We start from the raw sequence: 21,706 nt of genomic DNA, 5'->3' as shown, positions 1-21,706 counted from the left end.
TTCCCTACTTTCTCCAGCTTAGATGTCACCTCCTCCAGCAACCCCTCCCTGATGCCCCAGGCTGTGCTCTCACAGCCCCCAATTCTAGTTTCTCTGACTCCCTATATGCTGGCACCTCGCCTGCTGAGATCTGGCTTCATGCCCCTCCAGTGCACCCAGTTCCCTCCCTCCCTGGGCATCTTCCCTCTTCTCCCCTCACCCAGGCAGTGTTCATTCTTCCTGGCTTATGACAAAGGTCACTTCCTTAGAGGCCATCCTCGACTGCCACCCCATACTGGGCTGGGGGTCCCTGTGATAAGCTCCCTTAACCCCTTGACCATCTCCTTGACCACTGCAATTATATTTCCCTATTATTCCTGATTCTATGCATGGCAGTGAGGCCCAGCAGTTTAGAGCATGGACCTGGAGCCAGACTGCCCAGTTCACATCCCAGCTCTGCCACTTGCCAACTCTGTGGCCTTGGAATGACCCCTTGACTTCTCTGTGCCTTTTTCCTTATCAGTAAAGTGAGGATAATTAAATCACCTACTTCATTGGGCTGAGGTGAAGTTTAAATTCACAATGGTCATACGGCAGGTGGCAGTCACTGGGGCTGTTCACAGGTACCCTGGTTCTCTCTTCCTTTGGGCAGATGGCAGGACTGAACTTCCCACCGCTTTAAGGTCTATCATGGCCATGTAATTTGCTTTGTCCAATGAACTGTGAGCCCAGGTATGTATGCCACTTCCAGGAGGACGCCTAAGGAGACACTGCAATTGGCCATGTCCCCTTGTCCTGCCTCTCCCTCAGCCTGGGTTCCTGAGTGAGGAGATTGTGCTGTGCACTTCTGCTACTCATAATGGACATGTGATATGAATGAGAAATAACCCTTTGCTATTTTAAGCCATAGGGATTTCTTAGGGGGTCATTTGTTACTGCAACATACCTCTCCTATCCTGACTGATCGAAGCATTTAGAATAGGGCCTGATAGAGAATAAACTGTTAGGGTTGCCTATTATTATTATGTTTATGTGTCTGCCTGCCAAACTTGAAGAGTAAGGCTGAGCTTTCTCTCATTCACTGTGTAGCCCAGCTTCTGGCACAGTGCCCAGCTCAAAACATTTGCTTAATAAAATACTCATTGATCCACCAACCAGCTGATGGTCAGGCAGGAGCTATACTGAGCGTGTGCAAGCGCATGCGTGTGCATACACACACACACATACACACACACCTGGCCAGGTCCCACCAATGGGTGATAGGAATCTAGCTGTGCCCAGAACCACTCCTGTGCATTGCCATAAATCCCAATGGGGCAGTTTCTTTTGAACAGCCCCCAGAGTTCTTCCATCCTAGCAACGCCTGTCAGTTGTGATGGAATAATCTGGTCTTGCCAAGGCTGTGGTCTGGCCCATCTGCTGAGGCTCCATTGTGGACATTCCTCCTGGCCTGGCACAGTGGGCGGCCTTTCCACCCGTTCCAGGTGGTTTCATTTCACTCAGGAAACCCAAACCACTCTGGGTCTGAGAAAATTCTAGATTTTGATAAAAGGAATATGGAAGCATCTTGTCAAATCTCCATAGAGTAGATATCCCAGGAGTTACTAGTCCCTGGTTGCATGCCCCTGTTAATGGGGACCTCACTACCTGGAGAGTTTTAGCTCCACCATGGGGTAGTTCTGACTTCAACGCTCTTCAAAATGTGTGGCTGGCAGCGATGTGTCTGTAACCTCATCCTAGCCTCCAGGGACATGCACCACTCAGAGTGTGCCCCCTTTCTCTGGACTATGACAACTCTACAAGGCAGGGGGATCACACTCTTCAGTCACTTTCACCTCCTCATTTTCTTTTCCAAAACATTCTCAACTTTTTCCTTTACCTGGATTTTCTTTCCTTTATCTTTGAGATTTAATGAGGAAACTCCCTGAATTTCCCATTTAGGGATTTTTGTCCAAGTGTATTTTGGCCTCAAAATATGGGCTGGCCCTCTGGGCAACCACTGCCCAGCAGGCTGGAGGACTAAGCCTCAGCATGCCTCCCATGGTCTGCTCCTGTGCCAAAATTAGTCACCATCAACTCAAATCCAACCACAGGGAACTCTTGAAGCAAGATATTGATAGTTGTTCTTTTAAGAAAGGTGTAGAAGGCCTCAAAAAAATGTCTCCAGGAGAACAGCCACTCATGGGAACCTTGGATGGCATTCAAACTACAGCCCTGATATTAATTTTGTGTGATTCTAGGTTAATCCCTTTACTTCTTAGGACCTTAATCTCCCCATCTCCTCGACATAAAAAAAAAAGTCGTGCTAAGTAATCTTGCAATGTCCTCCTGGCTCTATCAACCACCCACTTCTTGGTATGAATTAGTACCTCAGCTAAGCTGTAGCAACTGCTGTTGACCATTTCCTCATTCTTAAAATTCTCTCTTCTCTTGGTTTCTAGGACACTGCTCATTCCAGTTCTCCCGCTGTCCTCTTCATAGGCCACTTTCTTTTCTGATGTCTGAGCATAGTTGATTTCCCAAGGTTCTGTCCTCTCGTGGGTGGCCAAGACGGGGTTTATGGCCTCCAAAGCCATTGTCCTCTCTGCTGGGCCCTGCTGTCTTTTGGAGCTTCACGTTGGGCAAGCTGTTTCAGCTTTCTGAGGTCAGTCTCTTCACTGATAGGCTGGAGGGCTGAGCCATCCCCTGTAGGCTGGTGAGATTTGGGGAGTGCTGGGACAGAGGCGCTCTGAACACCAACCTTGCAACAAGCTTTGTGCTCCCCGATAGGAGGTGAAATGAGAGTGGACCACCCATCCTTGCCCTTCTCTCTCCTCGCTGCTAGCGCTGTTTCTTTTATAGCTAGGATGCAGAGCCAACTTCGGTGGACCACCCCGGCCTTTAGCCCTTGTGTGAAGGTGGCCACCACTGAGTGGGTGGGTGGGGGTGGGGGGGGCTCTCACTGTTCTCTTCCCCTTTGCATTTTAGCTAAGAGCCCTTCATGATGGGAGCTATGGGTGGGGTGAGACACCCTAAGTCTTAACTACTCTCTCCCCCTCCATCTGTGGTTCCCGAGGCTCTCCTGCCCTTCGTGAAGGCCACTCGTGCCATCATTAAGCTAACTGGACATTTTCCTGGTAGGGGAGGAGGGCAAAGGAGCAGAGTCTTTTGGGTGGGTTTCAAAGAGCCTCTGGCTTTATTACAGCCCATCCTCTCCTCTGCCCCTTCTCATCCTGAAGAGCCCACCCTCCCCCCAGTCGGGGGAACTTATACCAGGTTCTAACAGGGGGTTGAAGGGAAAGCGCCTACTCTATTCATCCCAATAGCTGAACGGACCTCTTGAACATGCATTGTGCCTATCCTGCGGCCTCCACCTCAATTGCAATCAGGTGGTCTGGTGTGACCCCCTCCCCCTGGCCCTGGACAGGAATGGGCTCAGGCAATGGGCTGGCCCACAGAGTTCTCCATCCATCCTCTCAAGGGGCTTTTGTTGAATAAAAATAGGACCCGCCACTCGACCACTCTAAACCAAGGCCAGGCACTTGAATGTGAAAATGGGGCCCAGGCTGGGATGCAGGGACAATGGCCACCCTCAATTAGCTCACTGAGGTGCCCCAAATGGACTCGAGGAGGAGCTCCAACCATAGCCCGTTCATGCATATTTATCACAAGCTGCTGCACACTGGCTCGCATGGTTCCCATGGCAGCGCTGGGGGAAGGCGGGGGTAAGAGGTGTCAGGGGCTCCCTGGGTCCTGCAGGGTTTGTGGTTCAAGAACTCTCAGGGCCACACCCCAGGAGATTGGAAACCACCCTCAACCCATGTCCCCCTGCCTTTACCTGACCTTCAGACTCATGAGCCAGCACAATCTAGAAGGCCCAGAATATCGGAGAAAAGAGGCCTTGAAGAGTGATGAGCACACCCACTTGAGAGGTGGAAAAGTTGAGGCCCAGAGCAGAGGAAAACAAGCTTTTCGTGTTATCAGTTTACCTCTCGGATGGGAGGAGGTCAGTGATAATAAAAGCATTTATTGAAAGTTTATTAAGTGCCAGGATCTATGCTAAGTGCTCTCAACTGTCCTATTAATGCTATAAGATAAATGCTGCATGGTCTTCACTTGAGGACACTGAAGCTAAGGAGCAGGTGTGTAGTTCTTCTGAGGTCACATGGTTGGTATAAGTAGCAGAGCTGGGATACTCACTAAAATTGTCATTCTCCATAGGCTGGTGCCTGGCCATTAGTTAAGAAGTGAGGTAGGGTCTCTGTTATTTGCTGCTGGGTACCAGGCACTGTGCTTGGTGTCAAGTTCAAGTTACCTTGTTCGATGTGAATAATACCATGTGAGAGCTCCATTTGACAGATGTGGAAACTGAGGTCCAGAGACACACAGTGCCCTGCTGCAGGCCACACACAGAGCTAATAAGCAGCAGGGTCAAGATGGAAGCTGTGCATGGTGCAAAGGGAGGGGGGTGGTCTCCAGCTTGCTCTAGGGCGTTTATTTCCTTCTTTTCTGTGGCTCCTGGAAAAGGACAGCAAACTTGCCTTCCAGATTCTGCCAAGCTGCGAAGAACCTTAATGGTTCCTCTGTGAGAGCATATGTGGCAGGGTTTCCCATACAACGTCCTCCTTAAGGGCTCATCTGGGGTCCTAGCATGAGTCTCCTCGTGACTCCAGGGCAGAGCTCTGAGGTTCTCCTCTCTGGAGTCAAACTCTTCCAAGGAACTCTCAGTATTAGCTAGTGAAGGTGGGCGAAGCTACCTCCTCAGCCCGGCATGGCAGCTGTGGCAGTGAGAGCCAGGGTCCCTCTCAGTCTGTCCCATCTTAATGCTTTCTGTCCCAGGGTGCTGACCTAGCTGACTGTGCTCCTATCCCCGCTGTCCCCCATGGAAGCTCTCTAGCTTCCACATTTTTGCTCAGGCTCTTTCTCCTGCTTGGAATGCGAGGTGAGATGCAATGAGTCAAGGTGAGCTAACTAGAGTTTGATTCATTGGCTTGGATTGGGTTGCATCGATTGAGTTTGATTTGTGACATACTGAGATAAGATGGGTTGAATTTCATGATCTTGAGTAAAGCTGAGTTGAGGTAAAGTAAGTTGAACTGACTAGGGTAGAAATGAATTAAAGAAGCGATATGGGAAAGCCTCAAGTTAGTAACCTCCACGGAACCCTCCAACTGAAAAACTAGGATCCCAAGAATCAAGAGTTCCCAAAAGCAGAGAGGATGCCCTCTTCATTCTGTCCCTCGTTGACTGTTGGACCTGACTCCTTGCCTGGAAATTAGACATAGGCCTCTGGGACACTTTCCTTATTTTTTTCAGCATCTTCCTTCAGTGTCAGAGAAGCAAATGATGGTGACATCTGGTAGGAGTCAACGTAAATCCTTAAACTCCTCGACTCTCAGGAGTATAGATTCACAGGAGTCTGAGATGCTTCTGGCAATAGAACAATACATCAAGTCATCAGGTCTGATATTCTTCCCCACCCCCCATTGCCAGGGCCTCTCTCCAGCTCCCCTGACAGGGCCACCGGCCTCTGCTCAGGTACCAGAGGCAGGACACCCACCACCTCAAGAGCTCACAGTGTCATCTAGTGGGGAAGAAGTTGGAGGCCTAGTGCACACTGGCTCCTTGGCTTACTAGCACCGTAACCTGGGGCAAACCACGCTCCCTGTCTAGGATTTCTGTGAGGACAGGGCTTTGTGAGGATGAATAAGAAAATGTGTAGAGCATTGAACACAACAGTTGGCACTCAGTGAGGCCTTCATCAAAGGTAGCTTCTACACCATTACCAATCCTGTAACCCCTGACTATTACTATTGTTACTCACAATACTGGTGATTGTTTATCAGCCCAATAGTCAGAAAATGCTCCTTCACTTCTGGGCCCAAGGCCCTAGCCATCTGAGGTCCCAACCTCATCCTCTCACCTCTTCCCTTCCTTACACAGTGTCCTCCCTGCTGTGCTCTGATGCCAGCCCTCAAACAGCCGACTCCCTCTGCTCAGGGATTGGTACCAGCCCTGGCGTGGACACTGTGTATGGAGTGACCTTGGACATCCCTTATCCTCTCTGGAGTTTTCACAGCTATACAGTGGAAGATCAGGCTAAATTGTTTTGGAGATGGACCCACTTATCTGAGCCTCGTGTTCCTCCCTCTGTCTGCTCTGTAGAAATCTCTGCATTGGCTCCTGTCTTTCTGGTCAGTCCTGAGGACCTCCTCAGACAAAGATTCGCGTCAATAATCTGAACCCTCCACATGATCTGTTCCCAGGGAAAAGGTGCCAGACCCAGTACGATCTCTGCCATGGGGGCTCACACTCACGGTCCGACTTAGCATCACTGTTACCTGACTCGGTCCTCAGGCAGGTAAAGGGTTCCCGCAGGGCCACAAAGCACATCAAAAGCGCAAATCCAGGCCTGCTGACTTACAGTCCAGTCCTCCACTCTCTGCCAGCAGTCCATTCATCCACTACACGGTAACTGACCACTGACTGTGTGGTAAGCATTGCTAGGCAGCGGGAATATCAAGGTGAGGGGAACTTGGCCCATGCCATTGGGGAGTTTCAAGAGAGTTCCTGGAAAGACATTCAGTCATTCATTCACTCACCAAACACTTAAGTGCCTACTTTGGCCAGGTCAAAAGACCAGCGCAGACCCAAAGCCCGGCCCCCACTCCTCCCACATCCTGGCCCCTGTGGTGGGGATGAGGCCTGCTGAACCAGCAGGCCACCCACCGCCTCCCGAAGGGACTGGCAGGCATGAGCTCATGTCTGCAAGCCCTGTGGCTCTGAGAGCTGCTCGGAGCACAAGGCCTCCTTGTGATTCCGGGAGAGATGCGGCGGGGGCTGCTGGCCCACGAAGCCCTGGGCACTGTGCGGCTGTCAGCAGACACCCTGCGGCCCAGGGTGCTGGGCTTTGATATGGCATTAATGCGCTAATATCTTAATCCGCCCACCACCCACCAGCTGCCTGGCCACACAGCGGGGCCCTGGGGACTCGGTTTCCAAATTACATTATTGAATGTTTACCTAGTGAGCTGTCCAAAGAGTGTTTAACACCAGCTGAAGGGAGCGCATGTGCACGGGACAGTCCCACACCCACAGCCCTCACGCATACCACACACACTCACAGGCAGCTGGGACTCACAGACACAGGCATGCACAGAGAGCACACCCAGCAGGTCCCACAGAAACACAAGTGCCTGCACATGGGCCCACACGCACCCCACACCTCACAGACTATGTATTCCCCACAGCAGACCCATAGCATGTACAAATACACACACACACACACATTCCACGTGCGTTCATAGCCCTCACGTGCTCCCACCCCAGGACGCCTGCTTTTCCTCAACTCACAGTCACCTCTGAGCAGACTCCTGCAGCTGATCCTGGGATGAGCCAGTTGATCGGTGGCAGGATGGGGTCCCGAGTGTGCCCTGGAAGTCACAGCTGCCAGGCCTCACCAGGATCCCTGGCCCCAGTTTCCAAATTCAGGCACTCCCCAGCCCTTGCTGATGGTGCTATCAACAAGGCCATGGCCGTGACAGTGGGCAGAAAAAATAGGGTGGACTTCACACCTGGCCCTGACCTCCTGCTGGATTGCTCCTCCTCACATCCACGCCCACGGCCACCCCAGTCATTCTTGCTGCTCCCAGCAGACCCCCTCCTTCCCAGCCTTTCCAAGTGCTGTCCTCTCTCTGGATGTCCTCATCTGTCCTCCCGTCCGAATGACTCAATCAAGGCGCGCTCACAGCCCCTCTCCAGGAAGCTCTCCATCTCCACCCCTGTTCCCCCACAATGGACCCTGACAAGGCGCAGAGCAGGCATTGCCTTGATGGGAGGATGGTAACAAGGCCTCCCTCAGGAAATAATTCTAAGTCACAAAGGAACCAACCAGAGGGTGGCCAGTGAAGACCGTTCCAAGGAGGTGACATTTATGAGAAGTTAACCTCGGGAAGAACGAGGAACAACTGCTCTAGGCAGAGGGAACAGAATGTAAATGCCCTGAGGGGGAATATCGCTTGGTGCACGACAGAAACTGAACGAGCTGGGCTGGGACACGGGGAGCGAGGGCTAAACAGCACAGGTGACATCGGAGAGGGTAACGGGCCGGGCCATGCAGGATCTTCTAGGCCATGGCCAGAAATCTGGATTTTATTTAAGTGCAATGAAGAGTTTTGGGGCTGAAGAGTGATGTGATTCGATTTATATTTTAAGAAAATCCCTCCGACATCTGTGTGGAGAATGGGTTGTAGGTGGAGTGAGAGAGGAACCGGGGAGGCAGGTGACAGCAGGGGAGGCAGAGAGGTTGGCAAATTCAACAGGTATCCTGGGGAAGCACTGGCTAGACTCACAGGTGGACTGGTTGCAGGGGAGGAAGAGGAATCAAGGATCACGCCCAGGTGTGCCTGGCTCTAAAAACTGGTGGATGACAGGGCCTGGGAGGCTGGGGGTGCCCTGCTCTAGTCAACTGCACTTGACACATGAGATCCCCCAGTACCCAGAGACTTAAACAAGCCTGGTGCTCACACTCAGACTTGCTCCCTTTCTCCCCATAGGCCTAGGGCTCTCTGGCCTCCCTGCCAAGAGCTGATCTCAGAAAAGAATAAGATACTCCTCAAATGCCACTTTCTCCCAGGGAATTCCCCCAGGACACTTCCCCCTGGGGGTTTGCTTGTATACTTCTAAGTGTTTAAGAACATGGAGTTTGGGGCCAGATTGCCTGGGTTCAAATCCCAGCTCTGCTACTTCCTGGCTGTGTGATCTCAGGTGAGTTACTTACCTTCTCTATGACGCCATTTCCTCATAAAACATAGGATGATGAAAGCGCCTACTTCATAGGGTTGGTGTAAGGACCAAACAAATGCAATGCTTTGCTCCTACAGTACTTAGAAGAGCCCCTGGCACAGAGTACGTGTTGAGAAATGTTAGCAAGTACTATTGAATGATTAACTCTGGCTTCAGGCTGCCTTCATCTGTTAGGAAATCTAGGGTCCCAATGGCCAGAACTGGCCTTTGCAAGTGGGAGCTCTTCTGCTTAGTAGCTGCATGGCTTTGGGCAAGTTGCCCTGTGATGGTCAAATGCTCTCTGCCCCACCTGCCTCCTAGGCTCAGGGCAAGGAATCAGTGAGATGGTGGGTGGGTGGAGAAGTGCTGTGCCCGTAGGTTTCCCACAGGGGAGGGGAGGTCAGTAACCATCCTGGATGGAAGTCCACAGGCCAAGACTGTGGGTGAAGTGCCCGCTCAGCTCTCTGGGCAGGCTTAGGCTCAGCTCTCTATCGCTGAGGGTCTTCCAGGGCCCAGGACCAAGCCTCACTGTTGGTTGGAAATAGTGATGATGACATTCACAATGCTTCCCCTTCTTCGTGAGACCTTTACAGGATGCTGTCATAATCCATAATCTCCCGACTCTTACAGCCATGTGTAGGGCAGGGAGCAGCTCCAACTCTGAGAATGAGGACACTGAGGGGGAGAGGCTAACAGCCCTGCAGAGTGAGTTCAGGACAGGAGCCTGAGGTGCCTCCCCCATCAGACTGCCTCCCTCCCTCCCCCCATCTCCCCAGTCCCTGTGGGGCCCTCTCTTTCCAAAACTCTGGTTTAGTTTGAATCTCCCTCAGACTCCAGTCCTGAATCTGCCCTTCTCTGGGTATCATTTTGTCCATCTGTATAATGGGGGTTTGGACTATATCATCTTTAAGGACTTGTCCTGCCCTTAGAGGACATGGTATCTGAGGGTTAAGATAAGGACCTGGCTTTCTCTTGTCTTCTTCCACATCTTCTCCTCTTTCTTCTTAAGAAACTCCTCAGACCTGGTATTCCAGGGCCAGGATTCCTGGTCTCCTTCTCCATGGGTGCCCACTCTAGCCCAGCCTTTTCTGGAAGTACCTGGGTGATGCCACTCCCCACAGTTTTCTACCATCAGGCCCTTGCTGGCATTCATCTCTCAGGAGTTTACCAGGCTCCAAACAATTCCAGTTAAGCCCTTGGAAGAGAAAGTCAGAAGAGAAATGGAAAAAGAAAAACAATGTCCCTGCCCCCAGCCATACATTTTTATAACCCTCTCCAAACTCCTCTGCTATAAATGGCTTAATTTTGACTGTTTTACAAGCAACTTGCCCTTAAAATGGAGGGGAGGAGATGGACTATGAAAGAGTCTCTCAAGAGACTGACTGCATCTCAAGAGTGATGATAGAGCCCACACAGGCCTGCAGGCACAATCCCTCCCACCACGCCCAGCGTGTTCAGGACTCAGAGGCAAGGCATGGCGTGGCAGAGTCCTGGGCGGGAGTCAGAAGACCAGACTCCAGTCCTGAATCTGCCCTTCTATGGGTCTCATTTTGTCCATCTGTACAATGGGGGTTTGGATTACATCATCTTTAAGGACTTGCCTGTATCAGAGTGTTAAGGCAGGGACCTGGAGGCCATGTGAGAATGGGAACGAACAAGTCCATGCTGAGCAGATGGGCTGTGAAACACCCAGAGAAATATTGCAAGTGTCCCCTGGTCAGAGTGGGGTCTATAGAGAGGGAAGATGGCAAATTGGCTGTCACTCCCCATTGCTGTCAGGCAGAGTAAGTACAAACACATTATCCCCGAAGATCCTCTCCAGAACCCCCCATCCCGCACCTCACCCTGCGCTTTATGGGCCTGAAACACCATTGTGCTTCGTTTCATTCGCATGCAAGCTTCCCTCTGCACGCTGGCCCACGCATTCCTTTGGCCTGAAATACCTGCTGCCAGTTTCCCCTCCTCGGCGTCCCTGTTCTCTTCTCGGGATCCACCAGGCGCTACACCTGTGGGAAGCATTCAGGGTCCCCAGGTTGGGCTCCACAGCCCAGCACTCATCTCCCAGTGCCTGACTGGGAGAAAGGAGGTAGGTGCCCAGTGACCGTCTGTGGAATAGTCGAAGGAGTGTGGACACCGGAGGGAGGGGGAGAAAGCATCCCAGACAGAGTCATCGCACAGAGACAGGGGCACACGGGGAGACTGAGCAAAGAAGTTGGCAAGGCAGAGTCAGGTGGGGCTGGAGAAGGCCCTCCACTCCCACCACGCCCACCTTTTATAGATGTTGAGCTGAAAAACCTGGCCCAACATCACACAGCTAGGAACGCTTGAGAACTGGGATGCTAGCTCCAAAACCTTTCTCCTCCTAATGCAGGACAAAAAGTGAAGAAGGGAACCAGAATCGCAGAGTTCTAGAATGTTCTAGCAAAAGCACTCTCTCTTTACCCCAAGTAGACCCGTGTTGGTTGACAGGGAAGAGGAGAGATCACCCCATTCCACAGATGGAGAGGTGGAGACCCAGGGACCTCAGGTGACGCACCCCTGGACCACACTGCATGACAGGGCAAAGGGCAGCATTTCAAGGAGGAGGAATGCTTTAGAATAACACTGGCGTCTAAAAATAGCACGTGGCTTGGCCTGGCCAGCTCAAAGGGGTCAGGTTTTATGGTTGCCCCCATCTGCTTTTCTGGGACGGTGGGGCTCAGCCTACTCTGGTTATAGTTTTTCCATGAGCTCGGCTCAGATTTCCCTGTCCCAGCAGTGAGCCCATGGGTCAGTGCCTAATTTTCCAATGTTTATCTTTCCCATTTACAATTTCCCCATGTAAATGGCTAACTCCTCCAGTCCCTGGTGTTTCCAACTCCAGTCCTAGAATTAGGGGTGACCAGACTCAAAATGCTCCCTCACTCTCACAAAGTCCTAGAGGCATTTATGAGGGCTGTACCACCAGGACCGGGCCCAACAGTCGCTACTCCCTCCCCCTGGGACCCACAGCCCACCTTATTGGTTTTGGTCCTCCCCACTCCCACAGATCCAGGCTCTGTTGCCTCGGTTCCATCCTCAGTCACTCCCAGGCAGGTCAGCTCTAGTTGGAGCTTTATACTCTGTTCAGGAAACAAATGTGAATATGACATCCTCCTGCACTCACAGCACCCACAGTCTCAAAGGAGACAGAGAAGAGTGGCTGCTATCTTCCCACACAGTGGGTGCCAGGGGTGTGGGGAAGACGGGGGGCTTGGCTGGGCTGAGTTCACCTGGAGGCTCTGGTGGAGATGTCTGCTCTGCAACTTGGATGTGAGGGCCTGGGCCCAGGGGAGAGTTCTGGGGTGGTGTACACACTCCAGGTGTGGGTTCCATCCCCTCTTGGATCTATTCCCAGCAGTTTCCTGTGTGACTGTCTCATTTCTCCAGACCCCCACATGAACTTGAGTTGAGTAGAAACTCTAGCTATGTCTCTAGCCAATCCCTTCTCATCTTTAGGGAGGAAGGCAAAGGAGTGGAGGGAAAGTAAAGGCCCACAGGACTTAGGTTTGGCTTGCCAGTATGAGAAGATCAGTGCGGGCCTGGCAGATACGAGGCTGGGGCACCTGTACAACTGTTCTGCAAGCAGGTTGATCCCTGAGAGAGCGAGAAAGTTAAGTCGCTCAAGCCTAGTTCCTTCTCCTAAACTTGGCAATCAACCCCCCAGGAGCAGACAGGAAAGAGAGCATCCGTGAGAGATCAGAGAAAGTATCAAAAGGAAGACAACTTAAGAATGGATTTGAAGTTGGCTTGGATTCACAGTTAGCACGGTCTATCAAAATCTTGAGAGAAACCAGTTTTGAACATCAAAGTATCTGAACCATCTTGTTTCCTTCTCAGGACACCCCAAAGCAACAGTGGAGTCCCTCAGGTTTGTATCTGGTTTCTCTGGCTCTCCTGAATTTTGTCTCCACATTCCCTTAGGTTATCCCAGCCAGTCTCTTGGCTTTAAATGTTGTCTCTCATGTGCTGGTGACACCCAAATCTAAATCCACAGCCATGAACTCCAGATGCATTGTCTTGAGCATCTAACTGGCATCTCTCGCTTCCCCATTCAACTCCCAATTGATCCCCAAATCCTGTCCCTCCTTGGTCTTCTTACATCTCCAGTAAAAGCTCCATCATTCACCCAGGCACTCACCTAAGGGTCTCCTTTGATTCCTCCATCCTTCACACCCCTCATGCAGTATATCAGAAAGCTCTTTCCTCAGGAACATATCCTTAGTCTGTCCACCTCTCTTCACCTGGCTGCAGACATCTCGGTCAGGTCACAGCCATCCTTCCCCTGGACTCTGCAGTAGCTTCTTGATGGGGCTCTCTGCTGCCACATTGCCCCACCTCTTCCCCCAACACTCTCCACTCTTCAGACAGAGAAATCCTTATAAACATGGATCAGCTCAAGCCACACCCTTGCTTAAAACTCTCCTTTGGCTCCCACTGTAATCAACACATAACACATAATCCAACCTCCTTGTGCTGTCCTACCAGGCACTATTTAATCCAGGCACCTGCCTTGACCTCATCTCCTTCCTGCCCCGCCCCCTGCCTTCTTTTCTGTGCTCAAACACACTAAGCCTATTCCAGCCTCAGGACCTAGGCAATAGCTGCCCCCTCTGCTTGGAATGCTCCTCCTCGAAAACATCACATGGTCAGTTCTTATCTTCATAAATGTCCCGCTCCCCCTAAATCGACCTACCAAAATAGCCACTCCCAAAACAACTGAAGCCCTCCTGGTATCTTAATTCAGGGCCTTTGTCTCTGCCCACAGCTCCTGGAGAGTAGAAACCTTGATTGTCTTGTTGTCTTGGTCTCTGTTCTGACTTCCTGTGGTCAGGTGTCCCTAGCACCTGCAAAGGAGTCAGCCCCAGAGCAGGTGTTGAGTAACCAAGTGGATAAATGAATTAAGCAGCTCACACTTCAGAGTGTGAGAACTAAATAGAATATTCTGAAGAAACAGCACAATCATATCTCCATGACATATATATATATATATACACACACTAGAGGCCTGGTGCATGAAAATTTATGCACTGGAGCACTGGAGGGGATCTCTCAGCCCTGCCTGTCTCCTCTCACAGTCCAGGAGCCCTCAGGGGCAGGAGGCAACCCAGCAATCATGGGAAGGCGATGCCCCCATCACACCTCTGTTGCTGCCACTGCCGGCAGCACAAGCCTCGGCCGACCCTGGTTACCTGAGCCTCAGGTGGCCCTGGGCGGCTGGGCAGCCACCATCCAAGGCTTGCCTGAGCCTCGAGCCAGCCCTGGGCGGCTGAGGGGCTGAGGGGACTGGGGGACTCCAGAAGCAGGTGTGCAGAGTGGCCAGACCCAGCTAGGGGCAGGCCCAGCTGTGCTGCGCCTGCCACCCTGGCGGGGCTGAGGGGACTGGGTGCCGTCATCTTGTGGCTGTGAGCGCCGCCATCTTTGAGGGTGTGGCAGTCAATTAGCATATTTCCTCCTTATTGGCTGTGGGCACCATCATCTTTGTGAGGGCATGATGGTCAATTAGCATATTCCCTCTTTATTAGATAGGAGATATATATATTAGAGGCCTGGTGCACAAAAATTCTTGCATTCGGATGGGGGGGGGGTCCCTCAGCCTGGCTGTGCCCTCTTGCAGTCCAGGATTCCTTGGGGATTATCTACCTGCCAGCTTAGGCCCACTCCCCGGGGGATCGGGCCTAAGCTGGCAGTCAGATATTCCTCTGACAGCCTGGGAGCCCTCAGGGGATGTCCGACTGACAGCTTTAGCGCTGCTGAGGAGGCAGGAGAGCCTCCCGCCACTGCCGCTGTGCTCATAGCAGTCAGCCCGGCTTGTGGCTGAGCAGAGCTCCCCCTATGGGAGCACACTGACCACCAGGGGGCAGCTCCTGTGTTGAGCATCTGCCCCCTGGTGGTCAGTGCATGTCATAGTGACCAGTGGTTCCTGGTCATTTCGCCATTAGGATCAATTTGCATATTACCCTTTTATTATATAGGAGATATATATATATATATATATATATATATATATATATATATATATATATATATATATATATATTATATAGGAGATATATATATATATATCTCCTATATAATAAAAGCCTAATATGCTAAGTGTCTGACTGGTCATTGGACCATTTGACCAGTCACTATGATGCACACTGACCATGGGGGGCAGATGCTCCGACCAGTAGGTTAGCTTGCTGCTGGTGTCCTGTGGATTGGGATTGGGCCAGACGGACGAGACACACCCTGGAGCCCTCCTGCGGTCCCTCCCTGGCCCCAATCATGAACCAGTGGGGTCCCTCAGCCTGGCCTGCACTCTCTCACAATCTGAGACCCCTCAGGGGATGTCCGAGAGCTGGTTTAGGCCCGATCCCCACAGGCCAGGCCAAGGGACCCTATTGGTGCACAAATCCATGCACCAGGCCTCTAGTGTGTGTGTGTGTGTGTGTGTGTGTGTGTGTGTGTGTATCCTATATAATAAAAGCATAGTATGAAAATTGACCAAACGACAGAACGACCGGTCAGTGGGGCATGGGGCTGGCGAGCAGGCGACACCAGGCCAGCCAAGGCACGTGACAGTGGGCAGAGGAAGGGGACAGCAATGGGGGGGGGGCAGCAGCAACCAGCAGCAGTGGAGGGGTGAGAAGGGGGGGCAGCTGCTCACCGACCAGTGCCATTCCCTGATTAGCCTGCCTGGTCACCTCCTGCAGAGGGAAGCCAGACTGCAGCCTAAGCCATCAATCAGACATCCCCTGAGGGCTCCCAGACTGCTGGAGGGTGCAGGCCGGGCTGAGAGACACTGCCCCCCTGCCCCTTCTGAGTGCACAAATTTTCATGCACTAGGCCTCTAGTAATGTACATAATATCCACAGAGAAACAAGGGCTTCAGAGCCCAAAACATTTATTTGTGATATGACTAGGGAAGTTTATTTTAATCCTTCTGAACCTCAATTTCCTTATCTGAAAACTAAGAATAATAATACTTTCCTCTCAGAAATAGTATGAGGATTTCATATCTATAAATCGCCAATGACAGTACACAGTAGGTGGGTTCACCAGATGGCATCTGTCATTAGTATTAGTTTTGTTGTTATCACACATCTCTCGGGTCCCTTGTTTCATCAAAACAAGCCCGGTGACTCTCTCTCACCTTCTGGTCTCACTCCTCTCATAACCCCTCACTGTGTGCTGCTTTGAAGCTGGGAAGAACCAAGAACAAGTGCTGACTCTACCACTTACCGCTTCATGGTCTTGGGCATGTGTCTTGACCTCTCTGAGCTCCAGTCCCTTTACTTTGAATGGTGCTGATGACAGTGCTTGCCTCCTAGAGGTGATATGAAGACTATATGAAATCAAGTAGGAAAGATGCCTAGCACTGTGACAGGTGCACTGTAGGTATTTGAAAAGTGACCACTTTTGTCATCTGTCTGTACATACCTGGGTGTGCACACACACAGGGGCATACATACACATGCACACTCACACAACTCCTCTCTTGGCGGGGTCCGAGAGCTACTGATTTGAACTCTAGGGATGGAATCAATTAGAATTATTTTTAAAACCTCGTCTGTTTTGATTTAACAGGACGCTTCCATTCAATGAAATGCAGCATTAGTCAATGAAAACTCAAAGGACCTGGATTTCAGGGCTCCCAGACCCCGAGGACCTCCCAGGTTCAACTCTCATTATACAGGTGCCTCTCCCTGGAGCCACCTCATCCTCAGTGAGCTCCAAGAGGAGAGGGGCTGTCTGCCGCCCTGAGCCATGCTCCTCTGAGCACTGGGACCCCTCCCTGGGGATGTAATTTTCAGTATTTGTGTTTGTCTCCCCTGGCCCTGCCAATATTGAGGACAAAAGCTATCTGACTTATGTCTGTGACTCCGATGCCTAACCCAATGCCTGTCACAGGAAAAGGCACTAGATGAAATGTTTTATGGGGGGAAAATTAGCAACAATTGAAGAAATGAACAAATTATTTAGTTGCAATAAAAATTACAACTAATATTTACTATGCCACTTGCCATGTGCCAGACACCATTTTAAGTGCTTTTCATATGTTGACTCATGAACTCTTCATAACAACTCCAAATGAGGCAGGCACCCCGATTTGGCCCAATTTTACAGATGAGAAACTGAGGCATAGGAAGATTAGAAACTTGCTCACAGTCACACACAGTAAGTACAGTAATTAGGATTCCAATTCAGGCAGCAGGGACCCAAGGCCAGCCCCCATAACCCTTACATTGTTATTCATTCATTCATTCATTCATCGAACACTCACTGGATACCCACACTGTGCCTGGCCCTGTGTGGGACTCTAGAAATGCAATGATGGATTAGACCCACTTCTCATAAGGGGGTTACACTCTGGTGGAAGAATAACAGACATAGAGATGGATAATTACAGAGGGCATGGGTGAGTATGGCAAAGGTATACAAACAGAACCCACCCTGGTCAGGTCAGGGAAGACTTCTTGGAGGAAGTGGCCCTTGATTATGTTGGCTAGACATGGGAAGGAAAAAGGACACTCCAGCAGAGAGACTGTATGTGCAAACGCATAGAGGTAAGTAGGCCTGGGGCAATCTGAGAATGGCACGCACCTGGGGAAGAGGGGTGAGGGTCATGGTTAGGAATGGCAAGAGAGGAGGCGAAGAGGCCATCAGGGTCAGGTCAGGGAGAGTCAGTGTACTCCTCAGAGCAACTTGGACATTGTCCCAGAGGAGTGGAGATCCATGGAAGGGCCTATAGCTCTCCCCATAGGATTGCAAGATTGGTGAATTAATTCAAGAGGATGATGGAGAATCAAATCACTGCACACAGCAAAGACTACATGTACACACCCACCATGAACACACACACACACACACACACACACACACACGCACACGCACACACACACAGAGGCACTGTCAGGAACATGGATGTAGAACCTGTAGTCTAGAGATAATGATTGCTAAGTTACTCTTGCTTCCGCTCCCCTGAGCACCATCCCTTCCAGCTGAGGGTTGTGCCCTGAGCCTGGAGGCATGTTCCTTTGCCATCATGCTGTTAAAATACAGGGTGGGGCAAACGTAGGTCTATAGTTGTTCACATGAAAAATACAGTAATACAATAATTAATAAATAATAATACAAGAATAAACTCGGTTTTACATACTCACAACTGTAAACTTGCTTCTCCCCCACCCTGCATGTCCATGCCCTGCACTCAAGAAGTTGGTCCCTGCCTCACAGGAGCAGTTTCCTGTGGAGACCACAGACGTCCATGCCTGAAGTTAGGGTCAGCACTCAAGCCATGGGCCAACATCCACATCCCACAGTGTGATGATGGTTGGCATGCCGGGGTCACAGGCTTAGATGTGAAGAAGTGATTTTCCAGAGAGCTCATGGCTTGAACATTCATAACCTAGAAGGAGAACTTGGAGACGAGACCAGAGGGCCCGTGTCCTGAGATCACAGCCTGAGGACTGAGAGCCCTTCCAGTGCAGTCTCCGGGGTCCTGCTGCAGGGTTTCATCCTTGTCTCTGTGGCTCCAGCCTTCTCCCCTGGATTCTGCACTCCTATTTTTCAGACAACAACTCTAATATTATTCCACTCCGTATGGAATAAAGCATCATGGAATATTAGCAGAAAGAGCTCATTTTGCAATCAGTGGTCTCTTGGTTCGAGTCTTGAATTTGTCACCATCAGCCCCAAACATTCACTATGGTTCTTTGCTAAGTTACTTCACCTCCTGGAGCCTCACTGTCCTCTTCTGTGAACTGGAATTAGTAATACCCACCCTGTGGAGTTAGTGGGAAGATTGTGCAATACAGAATGCAGAGCTCTGGAGGGAACCAGTGTTCTTTCGTCCCTTTTGACCCCTCCTCCTATCTCACCAGAGAGGGGCTGTTCCCAGCATCATGAGAGGTAATGTGTCTGTTCTCCAGTATAACAGATGCTCTGTCCTCAACAGGGATGCGATGTTTTCCATTGAGAAGCCTCCAACCTTCACTTCCTGTGAGTGCGGATGTGGCTGTGTCTGACTGATGGGGCAGGTGAAATGGACCGCAGGATGGAGAGCCCCTCCCAGGGACTTGAGATCCTTGGTGGTCTGTCCTCAGGTTGGGGACCCAGCCTATCCCCCTGATGATCATGTTCTGCTGGGATTCAGTGTCTCACCAGAGACAGACCTGGCGGGGCGGGGCAGGGCGGGGAGTGGGGGGGAGAACGGTCCCATGAACTCATCTCTCATCAGGCTTCTGATTGAAATGCCCAGGGGCTGACATTGTACTGGGGACCAGTTAGGAACCTGTGGTTTTCATGAGAATGCAGAGACAAATGGAGTTGGAGGCATGCACAGGAATAGTCTCTGCAACATTGTTGAAAATAAAAAAATGGGTGCAACTTAAATGTTCAAGAGCAGAATCGGCCAAAAGATGCCACTGCATTGAGATAGTGGAACAGTACCATGAAGTATGACAAGGAAATTCCCCCAGAGAGGAGGCTGAGGTGTCCTCAACTGTTTCCAGCCGGAGAGAGCCAGAAGACAGACCCAAATGGAGTCTCACTTCCTTGGCCCTCACTATTCCTCTCGTCTCTCTCCCTTCCTCTCCCTTCTTAGCCCTTCCTCACCAGTTCCTTTCACAACCTTCACCCTTCTCCTTCTCAGCCCAACCCCAGGTTCTAATCTTGGCTCAGCCACTGCCCTGCTGCACAACTCAGGTCAGACCCTTTCCCTCTCTAGGTCCCTTTTCTTCTTTCATAAGTTGAAAATAACACACACACACACACACACACACACACACACACACACACACACACCACACCCTTGACGAATAAGTGGTTTATTGTTTATTCTATTAACATTCACAGTACCCTGACCTTTTAGAAATCCCCAACAAAGTCAAAGTGTGAGAGGCCACCTCACGGTGGTGGATTAAAACGTCATAATTGATCCCATTTAATCCGTGTTTGTTGTGTGTGAGACCTGCTCTCAGTGCTTCATAGGCATTAGCTGTAAAATTGCGAAACCATCAATTGTCCACATCAAAGAATAGGGTGAGGGTGGGAGAGAAGGAAATTTTGTTTGGTACTCCATGGAGTTGAGTATTATAAGTTAATTTCTAGATACTTAATAGTTTCTGTGGCTAGCGTAAAAAACGAAGAGGTATCTTATACCTTATTGTATTTTCTATGATAGTAGTTACTTCTGTTGTTAAGCAACACTCACCTTTTGCAATCTAAAAATATGTCTGCCATGAGAAGATGTAGAGAATAAAAAAAGTAAAAGCCCGCCAGTGTGGCTCAGTGGTTGAGCATCGACCTATGAACCAGGAGGTCGCGGTTCGATTCCCAGACAGGACACATGCCCGGGTTGCAGGCTTGATCCCCAGTGTGGGGCGTGCAGGAGGCAGCCGATCAATGATTCTCTCTCATCATTGATGTTTCTCTCTCTCTCCCTCCCTTTCTCTCTGAAATCAATCAAAATATTTTTTTTAAGTAAGCAACATCCACGTACCCACCTTCTGATTGAAAAGAAAACAATTCACATACAGTGAAGATCTGAGAGGACCTCTCCCACCCATTCCTTCCCTCCCGCTGGGGGTAATCGCACTCTCTGACAAGCTGTATCCTTTCCATTCAGATCTTTAGGAATGCCCCACCACACATTATATAAAATTCCTGTGAGCATAAACATTATGTAGTGTTTTTTCTGCCTGCCTCTAACCTTTATACAAATGTTACTATACTATATAGGTCTTCTTGCAATTTGTTTTGTGTGTGTGTGTGTTCTTTTAATTTTATTAAGTTTATTAGGGTGACATTGGTTAATAAAATTATATAGGCTTCCAGTATGCAATTCTATAATACATCACCTGTGTATTACATTGTGTGTGTTTTGTTTTATTTTTGTTCAGTTCTATGTTTGTGGGATTTACGCATATTGATTTATGTAGCTCCGGTTCTTTTATTGTCAACGCTAACAGTTCCTTTCAACGCAACCACAACTTACTCATCACTTCTGCTCTTGAACAGTTAATTTGCAACCTTTTTTTTTTTTACTCTTTCTAACAATGTCGCCGAGACTATTCCTGTGCATGCCTCCTTGTGTGAGAATTTCATGCATACATGAAATGCGTGTGTGTATCTTTATCAGGTATTACCAACTTGCTCTTCAAAGCAGTTTTACCCATTTGCACCCCCATCTGCAGTGCCTGAGTGCGCCCACTGTTCTGTGGGCATCTCTTCAGCGCTTGAAATTGTCCAGCTTTCACATTTTTGCAAATCTGATGTGTGCATAATATAATCACAGTGTGATTTCATTTTGCTTTTCACCAATTAGTAGTACATTGCAGCACTGTTTCGAATATGTAGTACCATTCAGTTTTTCTCTTCTGTGAACTGATTCTCCCTATATTTTGACTATTTTTCTGTAAGGGTCTTTGCATTATCTAATTGATATGTGGGTCTTTTCATATGTTCTGGCTAGAAATCACTTTTTTTGGTTATTTGTGTTGCAAATTCCCTCTCCTGGTCTGTTACTTCTCTTTTTACTTTGTTTATAGTGTCCTTTGATGCACATAAATGTTTAAATTTTAATGTAGTCAAATCTATCCATCTTTTTCCACCCTTGTTTGTGTTTTTTTGTGAATTGTTTAAGAAATCCTCTCATACCCTGAGGCCATGAAGACACTCCTCTGTTTTCTTCTAAAAGTGTTAAGTTTTTGTTTCCCACATTTTTTCATATTGATTCTAAAATTAACTTGTGCAGAATGAGAGTTAGTGGTCCAGTTTTACTTTCTCCATATAGATAACAGTTTTCCCAAAACAACTGATTGAGTTGTCCGTCATTCTCCCACTGGTTTGGGATGCCACCTCTATTGTGTTAAAAGTTTCCTTGTAAGTAGGCGTCTGTTTCAAGTCTCTCTATTCGGATCCATTAACCTAATATTATTCCATTCCATATGGAATAAAG

General features: G+C 49.7%; 1 long non-coding RNA gene across 2 annotated transcripts in view; it reads right to left on the bottom strand.

Moving 5' to 3' along the window:
- LOC307103342 overlaps nt 1-13,105 on the bottom strand; it is a 73,795-nt gene extending 60,690 nt beyond the window's left edge. For both annotated transcript variants that reach the window (XR_013813807.1, XR_013813808.1), the window contains exon 1: nt 12,902-13,105. This is a non-coding gene — a long non-coding RNA (uncharacterized lncRNA). The remainder of the gene's footprint in view (nt 1-12,901) is intronic.
- Nucleotides 13,106-21,706: the final 8,601 nt, after the last annotated feature.

This window comes from Cnephaeus nilssonii (genome assembly GCF_951640355.1).
Source record: "Cnephaeus nilssonii genome assembly, chromosome: 7".
NCBI classification, from domain to species: domain Eukaryota; kingdom Metazoa; phylum Chordata; class Mammalia; order Chiroptera; family Vespertilionidae; genus Cnephaeus; species Cnephaeus nilssonii.
The sequence above is the reverse complement of the archived record's forward strand: the minus strand, read 5'-3'. Positions and strand labels throughout refer to the sequence as shown.